At 37.3% G+C, this 18,198-nt stretch overlaps 1 protein-coding gene and 1 pseudogene across 1 annotated transcript in view; both read left to right on the top strand.

Moving 5' to 3' along the window:
• The window catches only part of LOC136122559 (eukaryotic translation initiation factor 4 gamma 2 pseudogene), a 30,044-nt pseudogene extending 23,758 nt beyond the window's left edge, over window positions 1–6,286 (top strand).
• Window positions 1–18,198, top strand: part of SLC9A9 (solute carrier family 9 member A9) — a 542,439-nt gene that overhangs the window by 309,673 nt on the left and 214,568 nt on the right. The window lies entirely within an intron of this gene.

Below are 18,198 nucleotides of genomic sequence, written 5' to 3'. Positions count from 1 at the left end.
GAATATATAAAGAATTCCTACAGATCAATAAGAAAAAGATAAACTACCCATTGATTTGAAAACTAGACAAAGATATTAGATATTTCATATGAGAAGAAATCCTAACAGTCATCAATATATCACAAAATGTTCAAATCAGTGGTCACATAGGGAATTCAAACCATTCTACCAGGGTGAAAAAAATTAACATATATAATTGAGTGGTTAAGAGTACAGATTCTGGAGTCAGCCAAGCTGGGTTCAAATCCCAGATCCACATACGTAGTTATTTGGTCTTGGGCAAGTTACTGTACTTCTTTGGGCTTTGGTTTCCTCATTTATTAAATGAGGCTATTAATTCTTCCTACCTCGTAGGGACATTAACCTCATTAGGATTATTTTATTTGTTTAGGCCAAAATCTTTGTGTCATCTTTGACTTCATCTTTGGCCTTCAGCAAATCATCTCACTTCTATTTTAAAAATATACTCAGAATATTCTCTCCTCTCACCAGCCCCATCAATGCCACTGTAGTCCAGGTTCACTGACATCTCCCACCTGGACTATTACAGTAACCATCAGACTGGCCCTTCTACTTCATCACTGGCTTCTATTTGCAACACAGTGGCAAGAATGATGGTGTTAAAGCATAATCAGAACCATGTCACTCTGTTGCTCAAAACCCTCCAGTGCCTCTCATCTTCCCCAGTAAAAGCCAAAATCCTTCACTAAGTCCTTCAAGTTCCTAGAGCACTGTGTTCATGGCTCTCATTCTGATCTCTTGCATTCTACTTCTCTGTTCCAACCACACTGGGTTCCTTGATATTCTTCAGAGCCTTTGTGTTGCTGCTAGCTCTAATCGGGCTGTCTCTCTCCCAAATGTCTACCTGGCTTGCATCTTCACTTTTTTTTTAGATCTTTACTTTGTCTTTACTTTAAGTCAGTAATAGTTTCATTGGACACTATCTAAAATTTCAACATCCACCTTGATAATTATTTTTCAGCCTCCAGTGAGGGGAAACCAAAAACCAAAAATAATCCGGAGCTATTGAAATTTCTGGGACAAAGTCAGTGAGAAAAAGGGGGTGGTTCAGCCAACACACTGAATAACTCCACTTTTTCCTACTTAGCTTCCTGTCTTGGCCATGTGGCACGTCAGATCATTTCTGACCTCTGCACTTTCACTCTGAATATTTCTCCATCAGGTTTTGCCCTCTCCTGGGGGGAAGGGGGGTCGTTAACTCTCGCCTTCATTCTTGCAGGCAAGAGTATCAGGACTTCTGTCTAACAGCTGTGGCTCTCATCTCCCTGACAGCAGAGTGAACTACTTGGAGGGGAAAAAAAACCTTGCTATTTTATATCTCCCTTCCTGCTTTATTTTTTTAACCTTAGTTCATATCACTAATATGCTATATATTTTAGTTGTTTATCTTGTTTAATGTCTCCTCTACAGAATTGAAGTTCCAAAAGGCAAGTGTTTTTGTCAGTTGTGTTCACTACTGCATTTCCAGCACCTAGAATAGTGGCTGGTACATAGTAAGTCCTCAATAACTTTTTGTTGAGTGAATGTATAAATGAATGAATGAATCAGCGAATGCCTAGTTTGGGCAAGAGTGTGGAGCAACTGGAACATTTACTCATTGCTGGTGGGAGGGTAAATTTGAGAAGCAATTTGACTGTACCCATAAAGCAAAAGATCGATGTCCCTTCTTACCTAGTAGTTCCACTCCAAGTAGATACTCTCTGGTTAAGTGCTTCATACCTGCATCAGGATACAGGTACAAGAATAGTCAAAGCTCCACCGTTTATAAAAGCAAAGAACTGGAAACAACCCAAATGTTCATCAACAGTAGAACGGATAACTGCATTTCCATTTCTTATATCATACAGCTGGGAAAATGAATGAATCAGAACTCTAGCAAAACAACACAATGAATCTCAAAAACAAAATATTGAGCAATATATTCAATGTGATTTCATTTATATAAATTTGAAAAACATAACAACAAAATAATATATTGTTTAGAGATATTAAATTTTGCAGAAAAAGTATAAAGAACAAGGCCATAAGGTACACAAAATTTAGGATAGTGATTACCACACAGACAGAAAGGAAGGGATGGGATCAGAGGAGCAGAGAGCAATTCTGAAGTATAAAGACCATGCTCTTTTTCTTTAACAGTATGGGGAATGTGTAGACATATGTTATATTATCTATTTTTATATTTCATAGCTATAAGTATTCCACATTGTCTACTCAATATATAACAAGAATAATTTTAAACAAAAATCTAAAGAAAATGGTTAAAGAAAAAGATAGGCTATTCATTGAACAGTAATTCCAATTGGTCAATAAACATGAGAAGTTGCCCAAACTCTCTATTAATCAGGGCTACAAATAAAATGATAATAATATAATATTCATAAGATTGGCAAAAATTTTAAAAGTTGACCAGGCTAGGTGTTTTAAGGTTTTAGGGGACCAGATATTCCAATAAACTGCTCATGAAAAGGTAAAAAATATACTAATTTAGAGGGCTATTTTGTAGTATCTATTAAATTAGTCATATGTAAACCTACAACCAGCAAATTAAAAAAATGATACTATATTTTCCTTCAGCATATTTTCAAAATAATACTGTTTTTGAAAAACATGTACACAAAATATATTTTAATGAGAATACCTTTCTAGAAAAAAAATAGACTACATGGGATGGATGTGGGAGGGACCAGGAGGAATAGTCAAAGGGGACTCTAGCATCTGAAATATTCTAATTATTTCTAAGCATATTTATGTATTGTTTGTTTAATTGTATTTTATTTTACCAAAGAAATACAATTAACGCTGCACATCAAAATTTGCAACTAATTAAATGTAGTATTGAAATGAAATTAAGCATTTATATCCTTTAATGTTTATGTTAAAAACTACAAAGGGGCTTGGCCCGTGAGCCATGGCCGCTGAGCCTGCGCGTCCGGAGCCTGTGCTCCGCAATGGGAGAGGCCACAACAGTGAGAGGCCCACGTACCACAAAAAAAAAAAACTACAAAGAATTTAAATTTAATGAGTAAAAATATCAGTTTAAGAATTAAGAAAAGGAACAAGCAGAACAAGTCCAAAGAACAAAATTAAGTAAAAAATAAAGGTAAAAGCAGTAAAAAGGAAAGAAAAAAGAAATGGAAAGCAAAACTACAATAGAGAGGATCAACAAAGCCAAAAATTGTTTCTTTGAAAATAACCAATAAAATGGACAATCTGGATAAGGCCAAAAAAAACCAAAATTAACAATGTTAAAAAAGAAAAGGAGGACATTACCATAGGTGCTGTGGAGGTTAAAAAGATAAGATGTCATGCACAATCGATGCAAATAAATCTAAAAACTTAGGTGAAAAGGACAATTTCCTAGAACCATATAACTTACCAAAACTGTTTGAAGGGGCTCCCCGTTTTTTGTTTTCCGTTCCCCTCCCCCTCCCTTCCCCGTCCCGGACGACCGGATCCTGAGGAGACAGCTGCAGTGGCAGCTGCTGAGTTCTCGGTGAAGGGTTTTCATTTCTCCCATCCCCTTCTCTCCCCACCCCATCCATTAATATTATTCTTTTGAAGAGTCTTCGTTGTCAAGCTGCCAAAGTGGAGAGTGCGATGGTAGAAGCGGCTGCTTCTCGCTTCAGTGCTTCTTCGGGCGGAGGAGAAGTAAAGGTGCACCTCAGCACTACCCCAAGACTGCTGGCAACAGTTCCTGGGGAAAACCCTAGGGCAAAACGCTCAGAAACGGATTCCTGCATCAAGCACTAGACGAGATGACAACTCCACAGCAAACAACTCTGCAAATGAAAAAGAACGACAGGATGCAATCTTCAGGAGAGTAAGAGGCATACTGAATAAGCTTACTCCTGAGAAGTTTGACAAGCTATGCCTTGAGTTCCTCAATGTGGGTGTAGAGTCTAAACTCATCCTTAAAGGGGTCATACTGCTGACGGTGGACAAAGCCCTAGAAGAGCCAAAGTATAGCTCACTGTATGCTCAGCTGTGTCTGCGATTGGCAGAAGATGCACCAAACTTTGATGGTCCGGCAGTAGAGGGTCAACCAGGACAGAAGCAAAGCACAACATTCAGACGCCTCCTAATTTCCAAATTACAAGAGGAATTTGAAAACCGAACCAGAAATGTTGATGTCTGTGATAAGCATGAAAATCCCTCCTCCCCGCGGAGGAGGAACAGAGAGCCATTGCTAAGATCAAGATGTTGGGGAACATCAAATTCACTGGAGAACTTGGAAGGCTTGATCTTATTCATGAATCTATCCTTCATAAGTGCATCAAAATACTTTTGGAAAAAAAGAAGAGAGTCCAACTCAAAGATATGGGAGAAGATTTAGAGTGCCTCTGTCAGATAATGAGAATAGTGAGACCTAGGTTAGGCTATGAACGAGCCAAGTCCTTAATGGATCAGTACTTTGCCCAAATGTGCTCCTTGATGTTAAGTAAGGAACTGCCGCTGCAGGAGACTGTAGAGTTGAGAGAACACCACTGAGTTCCTCACAGGCTTTTCTTGACAATGGACTAAAGATGATCAATCAAATCCATCAAGATGCATTAAAAGATCTAGGAGTGTTTATTCCTGCTCCTATGGCTCAAGGGATGAGAAGTGACTTCTTGTTGGAGGGACGGTTCATGCCACCCAGGATGAAAATGGATAGGGATGCACTTGGAGGACTTGCTGACATGTTTGGACAAATGCCAGGTAGTGGAGTTGGTACTGGTCTAGGAGTTATCCAGGATAGATTTTCACCCGCCCTGGGGCGTCATCGTTCAAATCAACTCTTCAATGACAACGGGGGACACATCATGCCTCCCACACAATCGCAGTTTGGGGAGATGGGAGGCAAGTTTATGAAAACCAGGGGCTAAGCCAGCTCTACCATAATGAGAGTCAGGGACTCTTATCCCAGCTGCAAGGACGGTCGAAGGATATGCCACCTCGGTGTTCTAAGGACAGCTTAATGCAGATGAGATTAGCCTGAGGCCTGCTCAGTCTTTCCTAATGAAAAAAAATCCAGTGCCAGATAACTGTGATTCCTCCTATAGTGCACAACCACCAGGCACTCAGACACCACCTCTGGGACAGACACCTCAGCTTGGTCTCAAAACTAATCCACCACTTATTCAGGAAAAGCCTGCCAAGACCAGTAAAAAGCCACCACCATCAAAGGAAGAACTGCATAAATTAACCGAAACTGTTGTAACCGAATATTTGAATAGTGGAAATGTAAACGAAGCTGTCAATGGTGTAAGAGAGATGAGGGCTCCTGAACATTTTCTCCCCGAGATGTTAAGCAAAGTAATCATCCTGTCACTAGAGAGAAATGATGAAGATCAAGAAAAAGCAAGTTCTTTGATCAGTTTCCTCAAACAGAAAGGGATAACCACAAGTGACAACTTCATGCAGGCTTTCCTGAAGGTACTGGACCAGTGCCCCAAACGGGAGGTTCACATCCCCTTGGTGAAATCATATTTAGCACAGTTTGCTGCTCATGCTATCATTTTGGAGCTGGTGAGCATTTCAGAACTAGCTCAACCACTGGAAAGTGGCACCCGTTTTCCTCTCTTCTTACTTTGTCTTCAGCATTTAACTAAATTACAAGATCGAGAATGGTCAACAGAGCTTTTCCAACAAAGCAAGTCAATATGCAAAAAATGCTCCCAGAAATTGATCAGAGTAAGGACCGCATATTGGAGATCTTGGAAGGAAAGGGACAGTTTCTTACTCCCACTCCTCCAATTGGAGAAGGAACTGTTAAAGTTAAATAAAGTTGGATCCATCTCCTCAAACCATATATAAGTGGATTAAAGATAACATCTCTCCCAAACTTCATGTAGATAAAGGATTTGTGAACATCTTAATGACTAGCTTCTTACAGTACGTTTCTCGTGAAGTAAACCCACCCAGTGATGAAACAGATTCTTCCTCTGCTCCTTCCAAAGAATAGTTAGAGCAGGAAAAACAACTGCTTCTTTCCTCCAAGCCAGTAATGCAGAAATTCCTTCATGATCATGTTGATCTACAAGTCAGTGCCCTCTATGCTCTTCAGGTACACTGCTACAATAGCAACTTCCCGAAAGCCATGTTACTTCACTTTTTTGTTCACTTCTATGACATGGAGATTATTGAAGAAGAAGCTTTCTTGGCTTGGAAAGAAGATATAACCCATGAGTTTCCAGGGAAACGCAAGGCTTTGTTCCAGGTGAATCAGTGGCTAACCTGGCTAGAAACTGCTGAAGAAGAATCAGAGGAGGAAGCTGACTAAAAAAACAGCCAAAGCCTTAAATCATGCAAAACATACTGTTGCTATGATGTAACTCCATTTGACCTAACCACTGCGAAAATTTATTCTGCTGTAGCATTTTCACAATATTTAAAGCAGAAGCACGTCAGTTAGGATTTCTTTCTGCGTAAGGTCTTTTTGTAGTGTAATGTCTTAATCATAGTCTACCATCAAATATTTTAGGAGTATCTTTAATGTTTAGATAGTATATTAGCAGCATGCAATAATTACATCAAGTTCTCAAGCAGAGGCAGTCTATTGCAAGGACCTTCTTTGCTGCCAGTTATCGTAGGCTGTTTTAAGTTAGAAAACTGAATAGCAACACTGAATACTGTAGAAATGCACTCTGCTCAGTAATACTTGAGTTGTTGCAATATTTGATTATCCATCTGGTTGTTACAGAAAAATTCTTAACTGTAATTGATGGTTGCTGCCATAATAGTATATTGCCTGTATTTCTACCTCTAGTAATGGGCTTTATGTGCTAGATTTTAATATCCTTGAGCCTGGGCAAATGCACAAGTCTTTTTAAAAGAAACATGGTTTACTTGCACAAAACTGGTCAGTTTTGAGAGATCATAAATGCCCTTGAAGTGGTCTTTGTGGGTGTGAAACAAATGGTGAGAATTTGAATTGGTCCCTCTTATTATAGTATTGAAATCAAGTCTACTTAATTTATCAAGTCATGTTCATGCCCTGATTTTATATACTTGTATCTGTCAGTAAACATTGTGATACTCGAAAAAATAAAAAACTGTCTGAAGGGGAAAAAGAATTAAGTAGACCTGTAATCATTAAAGAAATTGAATCAGTTGCTAACAATCCATTCACCAAAAAAAAACCAAGGCCCAGATTGTTTCATAGGTGAGTTCTATCTAACTTTCAAGAAACAGATCATTCAATTTTATACTTACCTTTTAAGAAAAAAGATAAAGGAGGAATGCTTCCCAAGTCATTTAATGACACTATTATAATACTCCTGAAATAACAACCAGTCAGTGGCAGTAATAAAAATGAAACGTGTGTGCCAATCTCACTTATGGACATAGATACAAAGATTGTGAAAGCAAGATCAGCAATCCATATTCATCAGTGTAAAACAAAAGTACGTTAGGACTGAGCTGGGTTTGTCCCAGGAATGTAAGTATGCTCTAATATTAAAATATTGTAAGTATAATTTGCCACATAAACGAAAAGAAAATATCTCAATAGATTTAAGAAAAGCATTGGATATGAAAGATTCAACAAATATTTATTTTAAAAATTCCTGGCAAAGTATAGAAGGGAAGAATTTCCTTTGTCTGATAAAATGTATCTGGTAAAAAGCCATAGGAAACATCATACATGGCAGTGAACCTTCAGAAGTGTAATCCCTTTTAAATTGTTTAAGTATTCTTCTTTTGATGTATGTTTTGGTTGTCTTCCATATCTTTTTATTTTAAGGAATGAACATCTTGATGTAATCTATGTATACTTGTCACATTATTTGCTTAGGAAAAATTCCAAGAAGTAGAATTGTTCAGATAAAGGTTTTACATCTTATAAATTTTATTATATTTTTCCTAAATTTCCATGAAGGAAGATTGTGCAAACTTACAGTGACACAGGCAATTCCTTAGAGTTCCCTTTTTATTCACTTTGTTTATTCAATAGATATTTATTGAGCATTATGATATGCTAAGCTCTCTGCTGGGAGTTGCTGTTCAGTGACAAACACAACAAGTGTGCTAGGCGCCCTTCTGAAACTTACAGATTAGTTTTGGGGTCATCTGTATATCTTCTTAAAATTTATTTATTTTATTTATTTTTGGCTACGTTTATTTGGGTCTTCATTGCTGTGCTCGGGCTTTCTCTAGTTGCGGCGAGCAGGGGCTACTATTCATGGCGGTGCACGGGCCTCTCATTGCGGTGGCCTCTCCCGTTGCGGAGCACAGGCTCTAGGCGCATGGGCTCAGGAGCTGTGGCTCACGGGCTCTAGAGAGCAGGCTCAGCAGTTGTGGCGCACGGGCCTAGCTGCTCCGCGGCATGTGGGATCCTCCCGGACCAGGGCTCGAACCCGCGCCCCCTGCACCGGCAGGCGGACTCTCAACCACTGCACCACCAGGGAAGCTCTGTATATCTTCTTTAAGAAATTGCTTGTTTGTGACTTATCTATTTTTCTGAATGTTCGGTTTGATTTTCCAGAAGTCAAAATTCTAGGATATTTGGCGTCTGAAGTATAAGGGGTACAAGGAATGAAATCTCTTGGGGTACAGTAACTTTGTTTTCCAAACCAAAAATAGAATAGAGGATAGAAAAGCACAATAGTACTTAGATGGGGACAAAAGAACGAAGTGTCTGAAAATAGGTCGGTCCTCAAAAGTCTGAAATATATGATTTCCTCACCCATGGAAAGGGAGGAAGTGCCACACGCAGAGAGGCCGAGGGCATAGGCCATAGACAACCTCATATCCCCAGTTTTGCCTTAAGCAGGCTTTTCAGTAGTTTGATTCAAATTAAACTCAGAAACCCCTATGGAGGAGAACACTTCAATACCATTTATCATTCTCAATCAGCAACTTTAACTTTAAAAATAATACAAAACTCAGTGATGACAAGATAGCAAACTAGCTTCAGCTGCTGGCTCCTTCTTCCCAAATGAAACCTGGAGAAACTACATGATTGAGAGAAAACATGGAACCAAGCAAGTAATAAAAACTATAAGAACACCTGGAGAGGCCAGAGGTGGTCAAAGTGGTATGAAGGATGGCCACACCTGCACAGCAGCGAAAGCAGGAGTCGGAAGAGAGAATCAGTTAGAGATTTTAACTTCTGCACCTGCCTCTTGCCCTTATTGTTTTGGGGTTATCTTCGCCCACCTCATTGCAATAGCCTAGAGCATCCATCGTGGTAGCCCTGGAAGTAGCATCTGGGCAGTGAAGAAGTTGATAAAAGTGCAGGATGACCAGTTGCCCTGCCTTTGAGCATCCTCTGTCCTCCATCTCCTGTGCCTCCAAACCCTCAGGATGATGGAAAATGACCTAGAGAGACTCTGCCTCTTCCCAGTGTTGCTATGTTCTAAGGGTTTAAGGGTGAATCCCTGACAGACGAATTACCAGAGGAGTGAAACCAATTCAGTTTTGGGGGGTGATCCAAAGTTTGATGGTGCTGAGGGCTTCCTCCACCCTGGAGCTCATCCCTGCGCATCTCCTAAAAATCACTGAAGGAACTCTAGTGTGTGTCCCTCGTAACATTTCCTCGTAACATTGGCAGACAGGATTGACCCCAGGAAGATATGGGCTCACAGGCTAAAATAACAAAATGCCCAAAAAAGCACAACCACTTAAAACAGAGACCCAAATCTGGACATAGACCACAAGAAGCAAAACTATTGGAAACGGCAAGCCAACAATTTAAAATACGCATAATTAGTATCCTTAAAGAGGTAAAGAAGAATATTAGTAATTTGGAACAGGTACAAGATGTTGGAAAAAATAATCAAATGGAAATATTAAATACAAAAAAGTGTTAAAAGAGAGAAAAACAGGCACCACTTTTATCTAAAACAAAATTAGCATCAGTCAATTAATGGAAAAGTCAGTTAAAGCAAGGAGTCATTTTAAAATGACACAAATACCTCCAACATTTAATCGTCACTTACATAAATGCATATTAATTTGCCAATCTTTTGATAAAGATTCAATGCTTTTTCTTTGAATCTTAGGGTTCTAGGATGCCTTTCTTGCACAAAGCACACCCAAAATATATCTACCAGAACTTCCAGTTTCTATTTCTGTGTCTTTAGTTCAGAGCCAAGAATTAAAGACATCAGCAAAGCATATACGTTAAGAATTTTTCTGTATTTAAACGTTTTATAGTTGTCCTGCTTACCACTAATTTAGTATCATTTTCTATGCAACTAAATTTTACCAAGTTTTTTCTACATATTTAACTTAGTTTTGAAAAACATCAACTCTTTCTTTCATAGTCACACTTAATCTACGTAGTTAAATTAGCAATTACAAATACCAATTTAAAGCAAAGATAAACAGACTTTGGAACAAGTGGAACTGACTCTCATTAAGCCTAAAAATTTATGTGGTAAGAAGGAATGGAGGGTTAAACTAGAGAGTAGAGACTGATTAAGATCTTCTAGTGCATATCTACAGCTGAGTCTTTCCCTCGGTATTTGAATATGATTTGTTTTGCATACAAACTCATTCTGAACATCATTGAAAATACACATGTAGCCCAAGAGAACTTTCTGTGGTAACTCTGAAATACCCAAAGAGTTTGGAACAAAAATAAAATTAGCTCCAAACCACCAAAGTAAGTCAAAGCTAAAACTCTCATACAGAATCGATTTATGCATACCTGGTTTTTATGTGAAAGTATAATTGCCTTCCTTGGAAACAAAGAGAAATACATTCATTTACTGTAATCATTCATAATTTTTGACATTTTACTTATATTGTCAAGGGTGTGCAGTAGCTTCCGTACAAAGAGGCTTCAGGGAGGGGGCTTTATAAATCTTGCTGAAAAAGAAGCTCTACAAAGTTAATCGGTGTAAAATAAGAGTTTTCTGGAGTTCAGTACAAGCACTGACGATCTACATTCACTACACTTTAACTCTCCATTACAAAGAAACAAGTCAAGCAAACTTAATTTTCATCAGCTATTGATTTAGTGATATTCGTGCCTTCATAAAAATCATTTGGCAGCTGTTTTCTAATTACGTGGCATTATTCAATTGTCATATATTTTTGTCTCATTTTCATTGATTTCTCTGATTTATAAAGACTCTTTCACATGTTCCAATTTCTTATCATGTTTAGCACAATGTTCTGCTCTAAGCTTCAAACCTTCTATTGAATGCCTTTCCGTAATCCAATCCACCATAGTTCAGAAATTCAATTCAAAATCTTCTTCCTAATTAAAATGCTTTTTAACCCTTCGTTGTGATATTTTCTTTGTCAGTCAAATCAATGAACTCTTTAACCATCTGGAAAACAAAAAATTAAGAGTTTGAATATTACTATTTACATATAATATAAAGTTGTGTTATATACTTGTATCAGACTTAAAATCAGATTGAAATACATAAAAAATATATACCTCTTTACATTCTAAATTGTGAAAAACCTACCTCCATGTATTGTACAAGAGATGACCTCAAAGCAAAAGGAAAAGTTGAACAAAGTTTGGTCAGGTTAGATAGCAAATCAGTTGAATTAGTCTTCAAATTACTTTCCCTCAAAAATAGGAGATGGGGTAAGGGTGGTAAAATAGTTTTTTCTGAGAAGTTCTGGTTACTGTCGTGCCATTACAGTAAATTATTCAAAATTATCTAATTCAGAAAGTTTATCAAAGGAATTCAAACATGATAGATGCACTAACATAAATGCCAGTGTTTATTAGGTGTAACATAACATGAAGCAAAGGATCTCTGGAAATTTTCAAGCTAGCTTTACAACTAAGTGTTATTCCAAACACATGCTTCAACTTCTCAGTCTGAAATACTGAGGCAAAGCCTTTCTCAGTGAATACTGGTTTGGTTCTAGTGTTTTGCATTTGTCCTGATATTCTATGCATTACATTGTGAAATAGCTGATCATAAAACAACACTGAGTAATGTCCTTAATCCTAGGCATTTGTAACACTTTCATCAAGGAAATGGGATGGCAGGAAGAAGTCCAACACAGCTCACAGTGTTTGGGGCTCAATATACTGTATGTTGCCAGTGCCAAATCTTCATGTAGAAAGAGCACAATATTCTCATGGTGGATGGAGCAGTATATCCTCAGCCATGTTGTGGGTGGCTGTCACTCAGATCAGTGGCAAGGGCTGGGGTATTGGTATTCAACTCAGAGACCTAAAGAAATGACATCATTAGAAATCTTCCTTTTTGTGTACATTCTTCACACTCCCCCTCAAGAAAGAATTCAGCATAGGCTAATTATAAAGATAAAAAGACACACAAGATGAATAAGAAAACAGATTAAGAATAGCTAAATGAAAAAGTAGAAGAAATGGGATATTGACCTTTAAAATTTTTGATAATGTGCGAAGTGTGAATTTTTTTATACCAATGCCTAACAATATCGATGTTTCTCTTGGTTTTTTCATTAAGAGATTTTTTTTAAAGCATGGTTTTAATTTCTTCAAAGAAAACATATTGTTTCAACTAGCTAATTTATTTGTCGGCCAAACCACGGAGAAATTATGTTATGCCATCTCTCTTTTTTTTTTTTTTTTTTTTTTCCTAAAGGCCAGTACTATTAGATTTGCTGAGAAGATCCTTCTGGAGAACGCTTATTTGAACATAATTCTGGTTACTCTAGCCCCCCAAGCGTTTGCAGGTATTCTAGACTAGAGGCTCCACATGCCAACCACAAACTCCTAGCAAAATGTTTACTTTCAAGACTAACAAGACTGTAGGATGAAAAATGGCATTTGCTTCCTTGGTAAGTGGTGAGGTTTCTGCCTTTGGCTGTGTTCAGTTATAAGCTGGAGAGACCGTTAACAAGAGTGTTGGAGCAATCAAGCATTGGCTAGATGTCTGGACTGCATACATCACAAGGTGACTCTACCTTTGAAATTCGTGTTCCTATATTGTGGTGTGCCTGTGTATGTGCATGTGTGTGTGTGTGTATGTGTTGAAATTCATCAAAATAGATCTAAGGCCAGTCTTATTTGGTGAACCAATATTCCTGATCAATATCATGGTAATAAGAACTTTGAAGTTGCAGACTTGAGAAGTTATTCTTAACGTAATAGTGTATTAACTTAAATGCAACCTTACAAAACTCTACACTTTTACCTTAATAGCCCCCCAAAAAGGAAGAATCAAAACTGGAAAACCTCCAGAAATAAGAACACTATTATCAGTGTTTACTGGCTAAAGTAATTTAGCAAATTCATAGAAAATAACCTTCCCCTTAAGTTATAAGCTTAAAGATTTCAAGAAAATCTGGCTATAGTATTTATTCAGTTTAATGAAGCTCAGTTCCTTGTAGCTGTAACTACATTTATTTCCTATATTAGCTTTACTTACTTAATGATGCCTATTCATCTTCATAAAATGTGTTCTGTTGTGTTTTTATAGGCTGTGCTTTTGAAATTCTCATGTTTTTAAAAAGTCTAATTAAGTTTAAAAGAAAACAATGAAAAATGCAGGGGACGGGAGAGTGCTGGGTAGCAGCCAGGAGTGCATAAGGAACCCAAGAATTCTCAAACAAAGAAATATTGAGTGGGCCAAAAGTTTCATTTGTTTTTTTTTTCTGTAAGATGGCTCTAGTAGCACTTAGCTGTCTTTAACTTCATTCGAAACAATGTTGTTAGATTGTATGTGACAGCTGTCATATCAGCATGCATTTTAAAAAGACATCAAAATTGGTGAATTTTTGTGTAGCCATTTTAATATTGAAGGTGGAAGAAAAATAGCAACACTTTCAGCATATTATGCTTTCTTATTTCAAGAAAGGTAAAAACGCAACTGAGATGCAATAAAAGATTTGTGCAGTGTATGGAGAAGGTGCTGTGACTGATTGAACGTGTCCAAAGTGGTTTGCAAAGTTTCGCACTGGAGATTTCTCACTCGATGATGCTCCATGGTTGTGTAGACCAGTTGAAGTTGATCGCGACAAAATCGAGACATTACTTGAGAGCAATCGATGTTATACCACGCGGGAGATAGCCGACATGCTCAAAATACCCAAATCAAGTATTGAAAATCATTTGCACCAGCTTGGTTAGCTCAGTAGAGGAGCTCTCTGAACCTCCTTTACTTCAGGGCCTGTATAGTCCTAACCTTGAAGAATCTGATCTTGGATTTGGAGTCCACCTCCTGCAAATGGGGCAGAGACATTGCATGAAGTTTGTCTTATTTTAGGCCATAGATAGATACATAGATACCTAGATACATAGAGATATCAAGATATATATATGTATCGTAATATATATGTAAAGCCATATACAATCATTATATAAGGCACAGTGAAAAGTCCAGAATTTCTCTAAGGGGAAAGGGGTGAATGGGAAGGAGATTTGTCTTGAAGTTACAAATGCATGGCAAGACCTTTGTTTTTACTTTTTGTACTTTGAGAGGAGGGAAAGTGTTGGAAGAATTGGCTTGGGTGAGCAGATGGTAATAGACATTGCGGAGGGATAAGTATCCCCTACTTCAAGTCACCCCCTGCATCCACTAGTTGGGTACGAGGAAATTTACCTTTCGGGTTTCTTTACTTGAAAAACAATGTTGTTGGAGTCACAGATATCTTCCCTAGAAGATATCTAGGGAAGAGTTGCTCTGATGATCAAACAGGATGTATATATGTATGAAACTATACTTTGCAGACTGTAATGTGTTACAAATATTCACCAGTGACTATTATTACAAACTTCTCGCTGTCCCTGAACCTGAATCTTGTCTAATGGAGAGGCAGCCTAGTCTGGCAGAAGTGGCATGTGCCTTGGACAAAACTCAGGACAACTCAGTTCTTCCCTTTATTGAGCTTTACGTGGGCAAATGCATTACTATGGTTGAGTGCAATTTCCCCAACTGTAAAATAGAAATAATATTATCAGTTTATGAGTTTTCTTTTCATAACGACATGAATTGCTAAAAATGTTTAAAGTAAGCAAAAGCCTTTAACTCATTCCCTAGCACAAGTTAAGTCCTAAAAAGATGAGTCCCATTCCATTAGCATTATCACTATTTTAGAAGTAGTAATACTGATTTTATTACAGTGTCCTAAATCTAGACGAGGATCTCAAAGGATTGCACTTGTACTTATTTGTAACTATAGATCTTCGGCTTTGTAAGGAGAGGCTTCACTCTGGGAACCATGACCTTGACTGGCAACAAAGCTTTCAGATCCCTTATGTCCTGGTGGTAAAGGGCACAGGTCTTCAGCACAATTCAGGTCCTATGCTACCTGTAGAGCCCACAGGAATTATTGGGTTCACCTTGAACAGATTTCCTCAGGACTTGGGACTAAGCAAATATTAGAATCCCAGGAGCAAAAGTTTATAATTTTAATAGAATATATGGTAATGTTTGTTTGCAAATCCCCCAATATAGGAATAAAAATTGTTTACTTGTACTCCAGTTTGTTCAGAATAGTTATAGATACACCCAATAATGTATAAAAAAGTGAAATCTGAGATATTCTCTAAAGAAGGCTCCCAGTTAGCAATAAGAGTAAATTTTATTAACAAACAAACAAAAAATTAATCCCAGGACAAAAGTATGGGGAAAATAAAAGAATATAGTTAGTTCTTTCTTTCCTTTCACTTTTATTATAGTTTTGTAAGTTCTTTAAAATCCCAATTAAAATGAATTTCAGTGCATTACTTGGCCAAGTAAATGAAAGTCAATATGTTGAAACAAACTTTAAGTCAAATAAAAGCCATATTGAGGAGTTCATGTGAATTTAATTAGTATTAGTAAAGCAGGGTATAGTGAACTGCTGTAATATTTCTGTACATGAACCACAGTAATATGGTTGTTTCATTCTTTTACTAATAGGAGAAAAAGTCAATCAGAATTAGTAATAAACATATTTTATAAAACATATGACTTTTTCTTACTTTCTAGTAAGTACAGTAAGTAACACCAACTGAAAAACATAGTATCAAATAAGTCTTTAGAGAACATGGTTTGCTGACCAGATTATGTTGTTTAACATGTAAATTGTTACCATGAACTTTCTGAGTTTTTAAACACAGATTGTCCTCTTATGCAGTTTAAATATTTCCCTAGTCTTGCTTGCCCTATTAAACGTGCTTTTTTGTCCTAAAGAAAAGCTCTGCTAAGCAAATATTACTTTTAACCTGGGTCCCCTCCACAGGCTCCCAAACTGTGAATTAAGGGAAATAAAACAAATGTTGCTTACTGTACTGGATAAATAAAATGTTGACTCAAGTTATTTTTCATTGACCCTGAGTGGGAAGGAAGTAGATTTGAGGTTATTCATATTAAATACTGAATTAACCAGTTTGGTTTGGGGGTGGAGTTTGTTCTTTTTTCTTTTTTCCAAAATTGACCAGTAAATCTATTCCCTCAGTAATTGACTACTCTGGGCCAGACTCAGGCAATGAAGGTTTAATGGTCAAATTGGTTGCTTCTGTCAGCTTGGCCTTAAGGTACATTCTCTTTCTGAAACACGTCTTCAGGAGATTTTTGCATGTGAAACACAAAGTTAAATTTGCCCACATATTTTCATTAAGTGCCCTGAGAAGGAAGTTATTATGAAGCCTATTCATTCAGAGGAATGTTGTTACATGATATAAGTAGACAAAGGAGTGCTAATCAGTGCTGCTGCCTTGCTATGAAGGGAATCTTTTTTAAAATGCTAACAACCATCTACAATTTAAAATAAGTGAGTCTATTAGATTGTCAAAGGTTTTTTTTAAAATTGATAAAAATTAATTTTGGCAAGAGTGTGAGGAAAGGGCGGCCTCTACACCATTATTAGAGATGTAAATTGGTATAATCTTTCTGAAGGGCAGGCTGGTAGTATGTTGAAAAAGAAAAATTAATATATATCCTTTGACAGAAGTAGCCCAGATCTAGGAATTTCACCTAAGGAGTAATCACTCAGCTGGGGAGAGAGATTTGTATAAAGATGCTCAGTGCAGCACTGTTTATAAGGGGAAAATCTGAAACAACCGAATGTCTAATAATGGGTAATAATAGATACAGTGAAATAAAATTGGGTATGAAGATACAAAGGGATATTGTGCTGCCATTAAAAATTGTTCAGTAGATTGAGATTTATTGCCATGGAAAGAGGCTTGTGAAATATTACTGAGTTAATTAAAGTAAATTATATAAAAATACGGTCAGATTTATGTAACATTATGCATGTTGTCTATATAATCTATGGATTTGTGAATAAAGAGATCACTGAAAAAGATGTTCCACAAAAAGATAAGTGCTTTTTTGGTTGTTGTTTGTATTTTCCTGCACTCAAGAACAACTTTTAAAGAAAATAAGAAAAAGATTAGATAAGAATGCTTGATAACTTCCTGAAAGTAAAAAGATGAAGAGTTGGAGCTTAAGCAAGGCTAAAGAAGGAAAACATTTGGGAAGTATTTTATTCCACTTTAAAATTTTTGTTATAATTTAATTCCGTTTTTTAAGCTATGAAAGTAACATGTTCATGGTAAAAAACAAAATTTAATAGGAATGTCAAACGTCTGTAAAGTGGAGTGAAAGTTATGTGTATATGTATATGTTAATACACGATGGATTCATACGTGTACAGACATATCCTTTGTTTCCTTAACTTACTTTTTTTTTTAAATGTCTCACAATCAGAAGTCCTAACTCCAGCTAATAACTGCTGAATTCATCACACACATTTCTGAACCAAACATGCTGGGCTGAGCGTGGGGAAAGAGGTGGACCCCAGAGGCAAATTGGGGTATGACCACTAACAAGAGGCTGAATGGATCCTAGTCAGCAAACTGTCCCCTCTAGAGTAAAATACACTTGGGATGGGGACCGGAGAAGGAGAAGCCCTATGAATTTAACCTTGATATGTGATTATTAATGTCAAAAACTGGATAGCTGCTCTGGACTGAATGTCTCCCCTTAATCCCCTTCAAATTCGTTTGTTGAAGTCCTAATCCCCAGTGTGATGGCATTTGGAGGTGGGGCCTTTGGGAGGTAATTAGGTCATGAGGGTGAAGTGCTCATGAATGGAATTAGTGCCTTCAGAAAAAGAGACACAAGAGAGAAGATCTCTCTTCCTCTCTGCCATGTAAGGATACAGCAAGTAGGCTGCTGTTTGCAAACCAGGAAGAGGACCCTCACCAGAACTAAATCAGCCAGCACCTGGATCTTGGACTTCCCAGACCCAGAGCTATGAGAAATAAATTTCTGTTGTTCAAGGCACCCAGTCTATAGT

This window comes from Phocoena phocoena, chromosome 4 (genome assembly GCF_963924675.1).
Source record: "Phocoena phocoena chromosome 4, mPhoPho1.1, whole genome shotgun sequence".
Lineage (NCBI taxonomy): Eukaryota > Metazoa > Chordata > Mammalia > Artiodactyla > Phocoenidae > Phocoena > Phocoena phocoena.
This window is presented reverse-complemented; position numbering and strand designations above follow the sequence as displayed.